We start from the raw sequence: 8645 nt of genomic DNA on the forward strand, positions 1-8645 counted from the left end.
ATGCCAAGTGTATTTTTTTAAAAAGAAAAAAAAAAAGAGTTCAATGATTTCAGAATGTTTTGCCTCTGTGGTATCACAATTCCCAAATCTGCAATAAAGACTGAAAAACGGTTGTTTAGAAGAAGCCTTGGGGTTAAGAGGGCTCATCCTTTGGCAAGTGCCAGGCCCAAGGGAAGAGCAAGGTGTCCAGACCTGCCTTGTGCTGGCTTACTCTCCTGTGTATTCCACCTGCTGCACCACAGAAATACAGATTCCTTTCCAAAGTGACTGGCATAAGTCTGTCTCCTTTCCAAAGAGGTGACGTGTATGTATATACGGTGTTCTTTAAAGCTCTTTTTAGGCTTTAGGAAGTAGCAGAAGGGCAGTTTGAGTGGTGGTGTCTCTCTGCCACAGCTGCAACACCCTGTTGGACCCTGCAGAATTTCCTGGTTCTGAAATCCGGAGCAAGCCAGTGCTAACAGCTTTAGAGCACAGAGACATTTTCACAGGCCTGATCCTGCACCTACTGGAGTGAACAGCAAGCTGCTTATTGCATTTGTATGACTGAAGTTTGCTCTCCAGAATAAATCCTGATCTGATCTACAACTGAGAGCAAGATAGTAAGAGAGAGATGGACAGATGGATAGAACCTGTGTGACTCAGGTCTGTCAAAAAAGTGGCTTGGCACAGCCTATCTTACTCTGGACTCACTTAGACACTAGCTTTCTTAGGGCCTGATTCTGGCAGTGGTAAGACATTTGATCATCATGTAAAAATGAGGATGAGGGGAGCTGGGGCAAATACCTGTGTTCTGGCTAATGGCTCTCTTCCTGCCTCTAGTTCCAACATACCACTGCCTTCATTAAATTTCTTCTGGAATATAGAATCATAGAATCATAGAATCGTAAGGGTTGGAAAGGACCTTAAGATCATCTAGTTCCAACCCCCCTGCCATGGGCAGGGACACCTTGCCCTAAACCATGTGGCTCAAGGCTCTGTCCAACCTGGCCTTGAACACCGCCAGGGATGGAGCATCCACAACCTCCCTGGGCAACCCATTCCAGTGCTTCACCACCCTCACTGTAAAGAACTTCTTCCTTATATCTAATCTAAACTTCCTCTGTTTAAGTTTGAACCCATTACCCCTTGTCCTACCACTACAGTCCCTAAGGAAGAGTCCCTCCCCAGCATCCTTGTAGACCCCCTTCAGATACTGGAAGGCTGCTAATATGGCCTCCATAAGTTGACATAACTGGGATTTCCACAAAGATTCATTTCAGAAAAAAAACCCATACATTTCTACGTTTTTCTAAATCAAGTAGATAAACACAGCTATATGAATGATACATGTGACTTCTGCATTACTATTCCTTCTTGAGATGTATGGAAGTAATGGCTCGAATGTAGCCCAGGGATGAACAGCAGCAATTCACCTCCTCCCATAGCCGGAACTGGCAGTGGTTTAATCATCTTCATCCACAGAGGTCTCCCAAGCTTCAGTAACTGAAAACCAAAATGAAGTCTTCAAAACCTGTTAAATAGAGTTTGCAGCAACCTTATTTGACATGCTCTGTGGTGGGCCAGTCTTTCGCATGGTATCATAGAATCAATCAATCGCTTTGATGGCCCTCAGCAGTGGGTCTGGTCCCCCATGTTTTTGTTGATGGAGGTAGCCTTTGGGAGCTAAACCGCTAGAGTGGTTGGGGTAGTTCTGATTTGTGGATGTCCATTCTTGCTGTGAAGACTAGCCTGTCTTCCCTGCCCAGAAATGGCAGTGTTCTTGCTGCCTTTTCTTCCCTTAGATCAGGCTAAAGTAACTTATAGCTTCTCTGGGGAGGACAACTGCAGGCATCAAGGATGTCCTATGCTTTGGCAGCCTTGTCAGGCACTAGAGCCACTGAAACATGGATTTACAGGCTCAGGAGGTTTCTGGCAGGCCACACACCCAGCAGGGGCTGGTCTTAGATCAGTCACAGCAGTCACAAAGTCTGACATCCTCCTAACAGGCTGAATACAGGCTGTGAAATAGAATGCATTTCAGCTGCTCCCAGCCTAGCAATTATCAGGTACACATATCTGATATCACTGCCTAAACCCAAAGGAAGGGCAGAGGTGCTGGGCCCTTCCACAACTGGTAAGTCCTGGTGCTCCCTGATATTTGTGATTTTTCCCATTAATTGAGAAAGGAATGGGACAACGCACAGCAAACTTTGCCTGGTTGCTGCAAGTGACAGGTTGGAGTAGAACTGGTACCAAAAGCACCCATATGTCACCCCTGATTTAATTCTGGTGCTGGCACCTTCTGAATGAGCAAAAAATCTTTGCTATAATCTTACAAACACTTGCATGTTTTGGTCTAATTTGAAAAACGCATCTTGTACAAGAAAAGGCAACATTGGCACCTGTGCATTAATTACGTAGGAGTGAGTAAAACTGGAGTACGGAAAAACCATAAACACTATGTCATTCTGTTTCTAAAATGTCTTTCAAGCTAGATGATTACACACAGCATTTTTCATCCTTTTTTTCTCTGAAAAGATCAGTGAACAGGGATACTTTTGCAGCATGACAGTTTTGCAAAAGTCAGGTCTCAGGGTTTTTCATTTCCTTGCAGTAATTTTACTCCCTTGCTTAGGAATTAATCTAGTTCCTCTCCTGCTCTGTGCAACAGTGTTCTGTGTATTCCTGCACATATTTAATGCCAGACAGTTGCAATAGGCTTAGGTGTTTCACACCTGCCTCCTAAAAGGGACAATGTAAAATCCTGCCTGATAATGACATGAAGAACAGAGTGAAAGACACCCAGCTCCTCCTTTCCATGTAGCAGGAGGAAAGCCAAGGAGAAGCCTTGATTAGCCTCTTCTATTTTGTAGGCTGAAATCTTTATTTTGAATGCTGTGCAATCCTTGTTTACCAGTCTTCCCTTGATTCTACACCAAAAGGGAAGAAGCAGACAAGAGACCTGTCAGGCTATCTCTCCTGAAGGGACTGAGCAGCCTGGTCTAGTAGAAGGTGTCTCTGCCCATGGCGGGGGGTTGGAACTTTAAGGACCCTTCCAACCCAAACCATCTTATAATTCTATGACTGCCTTCACACACAGCCTGAAGCTGTCACTGTATGCACTTGCCTTCACTCAAGGGAATGGCATAGTTTGAATCTTCTGCTCTTTCTGTTTTGTTTATGAAAGAAATTATTCCATGCTAAGACAAGGGCAGAAAAGTGGATAAATGTGAACCAGGAAAAAAAAATGTCAGTGAGACTCCACTGACAGATCCTTCTATGTCTCTGCTTTACACTGTAACCCTCAGTGTAGTTCCCTGCTCCAGTACTTCCTCACAGTGCCTTTTGCAATGATCATGAGAGACCACGTGCTGTATTCAAAAAGTCCATGTATGATCCAGATGATACTTGCCATCAGTCTTGGCTGGAAGTCAAACAACACTATCACAAACAGGCCAGAATGGCTGTGCACTGCTGTGTTACTGGAAGAACCACCACCAGCGATGTACCTAAGTACAGACAGAAATTCTTTACGTTAAGCTGCCAGTAGTTTCCAGGTAGAGCTGGAGTAAAGTTAGGATAGCATAACTTCCCATGCATAAAGGCAGAGGCCAAAATAACCCGGCTTCACATGGGCCTGAGGGAGAAGGAGCCCGGCTTGCAGTCTTTCAGCAGGGTACTGGGCTTTATGATCTGTTAGTCTGGCTCTGGGACTGCAACACAGCTATCATCTGTTTGCTTCCCCTTGTGTAGCTAGACTTCTCTTCCTATGGCTTCAGCTCCACCACCTTTACACATGCCTGTGATACCTCAGGGTAACTTTTCTCTGCAGGACAGAGGGCTCTATGCTCTTACCGTGCACCACCCGGAAGTCTTTCAGCCCAGATAGCAGTGGGGACCACTGGAGGGTTGGATGCCGGTGTAGGATGGCTCGGCAATGCCACCCGCTGGGCAGCACTGACCAGCCTAGGCACAGCACCAGGAGCAGGGACCCCACATCACTCATGGGGTACAGCTCAGCTCAAAGAGCTGGAGACATGGCCATTCTGTCCCAGACCTTCCACCTACCCTCGTGTCCCCTGTTCTATCACATCCCTGGTCAAAATAGCTTTTCTATTTTCCCCTCTCTTTGCATGCTGGGCTACCAAATCCCATTTCTAATTAGCAGCTCACAATCAGTCTAGGAAAGGACCTTCAGAGATTCATTAGCCCACCTCTGTGCTTCCAAATAGGATTACTAGGGCTAGCTGGCAGGGGGGGCAGTCTGTCAAATCATACTCCAATCCTTTGTTAATATTTTTTCCATATAAACACGCTCTAACATATGCAAAAATTGCATTTAGTTTTCTATTACACTAGAAGTTCTTGTGAATGAGTGATGTGCATAAGACCATAGACAGTTTGTGGGTTTTCATTTTAGATCTCCTGTTAGTTACTCTTCCCTTTCCCCTGCCAATTTCTTTTTTTTCTTTTCTTGCTTGAAGATACAACTGCTCATTTGCTGTTGTACCCTGGAAAGAACAATGATGTATGGTTTATTAAGACAGCAGCTCAAACACAAGCACTTGATTGCTATAGGACAAGTGATTTATAGGTGTTCGCTAATGGATTCCTGCTTGGAGCCCTCGAGGGCTTCCATTTCATTTTGTATCAATGGCAAATTATGCTGAAGAGTCAGGTGTAATTGGCATTTGAGTTGTTTGATAAGTTCATAGTACAGCACTCTTTAGCATTCCCTGAATTTGCCTTACCATCAATCTTTATGGCACAACATCAACATCATTACTGAGGTCCACATTTCACAGCAAGGCGGAAGTAATTTTTAACTTATTGCATTCCTTGCCCGTTCTCACCTGATAACCTGTCTCCCCTGCAATGTTTTCACTTTTCTCTTACTCTGAAGTAGTTTGGTTCATTTCTGAATTTTACAGCCAAATTCTGAATTACACAGCTAAATCACCATGAATAAGGCTTAGCATGTGCAATGTCTTAGGTTGTTCCAATTTATTATTGTTTTATCTTTCTGTAAAGAACAGACACTGATTTTCCTGGGCATCACATCTTGTCAGCTGATGAAGAAAACATGATCCAAGCAGGAACCAGCCAGCTACCAAATGGTGTTAGAAACTCTGATATATTGCATGGGTGGAATTGGCTAAGCAAACTGCACATACTGTGTAAGTGATAATATTTCTGTTCTGACCATTAGCATCGAAATTGTCTATTGGTGCTGAGATGCAGAATCAAAACTAACAGGAGTACTGCGACACAATGTATATAGTTCAGACTACCTGGACTCATGGAAAACTTTTGACACTGTCCCACATAAGAATCTTGTCTCTAAACTGGAGAAGCACGGAGTTGACAGATGGACCACTCTGTAGATAAGGAATTGGCTGGATGGTTGCAGTCGTAGGCTTGATGTCTGGGTGAAAACCAGCAATGAGTGGCATTCCTCAGGGGTTGGCATTGGGACTGGTGCTGTTCAACATCTTTGTCAGTGACATGGACAGTGGGATTGAGTGCGCCCTCAGCAAGTTTGTCAATGACACTAAGCTGTGTGGTTCGGTGAATACACTGGAGGAAAGGGATGCCATCCAGAAGGACCTGGGCACACTTGAGAGATGGGCCGATGCCAACCTTATCAAGTTCAACAAGGCCAAGTGCAACATCCTACACCTTGGTAGGGGCAATCCCAGGCACTGCTACAGGCTGGCTGGAGAATGGATTGAGAACAGCCCTGAGGAGAAGGACTTGGGGGTGTTGGTTGATAAGCTCAACATGAGCCGGCTGCAGTGTGCGCTCACGGCCCAGAAAGACAACCATATGCTGGGCTGTATCAAAAAAACCCCCATCATGGAGAGAGGTGATTCTCCCCCTCTACTCCGCTCTTGTGAGACCCCACCTGTAGCACCGTGTCCAGCTCTGGGGCCCCCAACACAAGAGGGTTGTAGATTTGTTGGAATGAGTCCAGAGGAGGGCCGCAAAGATCAGAGGGCTGGAACATCTCTCCTATGAATACAGGCTGAGAGACCTAGGGTTGTTCAGCCTGGAGAAGTCTCTGTGGACACCTTATAGCAGCCTTCTAGTACCTAAAGGGGGCCTACAAGAAATCTGGAGAGGGGCTTTTTACAAGGGCAGGTCGTGACAGGAGAAGAGGGAATGGCTTTAAACTGGAAGAGAGTAGATTTAGATTAGACATTAGGAAGAAATTCTTTACTGTGAGGGTGGTGAGACACTGGAACAGGTTGCCCAGAGAAGCTGTGGCTGTCCCATTCCTGCAGGTGTTCAAGGCCAGGCTATGGGGCTTTGACAACCTGGTCTAGTGGAAGGTGTCCCTGACCACGGCAGGGGGGTTGGAACTAGATGATCTTTAAGATCCCTTCCTTGATTCTATGACTGTGCTGGTATTAAACCAGGCAAACAAAATACAATTATTATTTTTTTTTCCTTTTTTTAAAACCAAGGCTATTCTTAGATCAGGGAGACCTCTGTTTCTGAGGCTGGGGTACACTGCCTGTCTGTACCTGAACTCCTTACTGGGGGTTGCACCATGCACCTCAGGGAGCAGCAGCAGATAACTGTAGGTGTACCCTCAATGCAATGTGTTTCTGGGTTGCCCTATGCGTTTCTGTAGGCTTGCAGTAACATTTTACTTTTTCATTAAAAATGTTTCTTTTTCTCATGTTTGGTCTGTTTTCTCCTTGTTGCTAAAAGGAAGAAAGGGGGTGGGGGCAGAAGGGGAAGCCCACATTAATCCATGAACACAATGGAAAAAAGTGTTTAAGAAACACCTAATCACTCTATGGTTGTAAATCTCCCTTGCTTTCCTTGTAATTCCAAAGTTGATGCTAAAAAATTTCTCTTCCATTCTAATTTTTTTTAAATGACACCTGCATGGTTTTGACTTACTGTACTGCCCACTATTATTAATATTTTCAGTGTGGCAATGAAGAAGGGACACACTCCATGACTTCAGCCCTTCTCATGGCCATTCAACTTTGGCTCTAAAAAACAGTGCTACTTAAAAATACAGCAGAGTTTTACTGTGCCTTTTTTCTCCATTTCTATTTAAAATGACCACCATGAGGCAGCAGAGAGGAAGGAGGAATAGCTAGAACATATATTCTAAAGAACATAACTGGTGTTATGAAGGCCACCAACTGCAAAACTAAAGCAACTGCAAGCACCTCTCTTTTGTCTTGGCTGCTGAGTATAGCACACACCTTACTACAAAACAGATTTACAAGAACTGCAAATTCATGCATAAAGATGACAAAATGCAACACTAGCGCCTTGTCTGTAAGGTGCTGCGCTACTGGTTTGATAGTTAGCTCCCGTCTAGAAGCCAGATATGAATTAATCTTCACCATGACTACCTGTGGCATAGCTCTCCATCTGAATCCATCCCTGATCATTTTCTTGAAAGTATCTGTGGCTGATTTATCAAAAAAATGATAAAACTGTTCCTTTTTTCCAAGATATGAAATTGTTGTTCATTCAAGGGACTTTAATGCTGTCATTCTGAAGCACTTACTTACCTTTCATTTTGACTTTAATTTTAGGGTGAACTCAAGACCTAACATTTTTATTATATTTACTTTTCTTGGTCAGGAAGAAATTACATAATCCTTAATACCTATTACTTTTCAAATCTTCTGTCCTCGGTGAATCAAACTTACCATCTCTGCCAAATTACTATATATTCATGTTCTTGTGATGATTCCTGAATGAATAGAGGCAGTCACTTCAACTGCATCTTAAAATACAGGATTATAAAAATCCACTATGATGTTTGGCCTGCAATTATGTCCGTATTTTCTTTGGTACATAAGCCTCTCAAATAGAAAATGGTTTATTGTTTTAGACTAGATATTATCAGCTACTATGTGAAAAACTATAGGATTACAATTTACCAAAACCATGTATTCACCAATTGTGAGCCAGGCTGCAAATGTCACCAGATTGGGTTGCAAATCATATTATTTAAAAAGGGCTAATTTTAGTTGTCATGCATTTTTCAAAACAAGCCCGTCTTTCATTAGAATGGTTAGAAACTTAAAGAAGTTATTCTACGATCAATGGAACAATACAGAAAGTATACTGTCTTGTAGAATCCATACTGCATGCTTTAAACTGAAGTGACTCCTGTTACCTCCCATGATTTCATGATGTCCTCTTCCTCTTTGTCACTGTACCTCTTCATTCCCGCAACTTCTAGTTGTGGGAATGAAGCGAAGTACAAGAGGTTGCCGCTATGTGGATCACTGAGTGATACACAGGTTTATAACACCTAAAGCATGTCAACTGCTAGGCTTGCTAAGTGGTCAGCAAGGTCATGCTGAAACTTTTCTTATCAGGAGGATCATTTTATCGATTCCCATCTTTCCTCCTGGAACCTGATAGTCTTCCCAAAGCTTGTATCAAACTGCTTTATTTCCTCAGATATCTGCCCTCATAAAAATTTAGTTATAATGTGTCCAGTGAGTTTGATATGTATTGGGGACAACAGGGTTGACAAAGAAACAGTGTGGTCACATAAGCTTTTCTTTAAGAAACCATGTTGAAAACAGAAGGTAATGATTTCTTTCTGATTCTCAGTGTAAACCAACTAAACATTCTCATCCTGACAATAAATAACCTATATTGATTTTGTTCAGTATAAT

This window comes from Strigops habroptila, chromosome 2, assembly GCF_004027225.2.
Source record: "Strigops habroptila isolate Jane chromosome 2, bStrHab1.2.pri, whole genome shotgun sequence".
In the NCBI taxonomy this organism is placed as follows: domain Eukaryota; kingdom Metazoa; phylum Chordata; class Aves; order Psittaciformes; family Psittacidae; genus Strigops; species Strigops habroptila.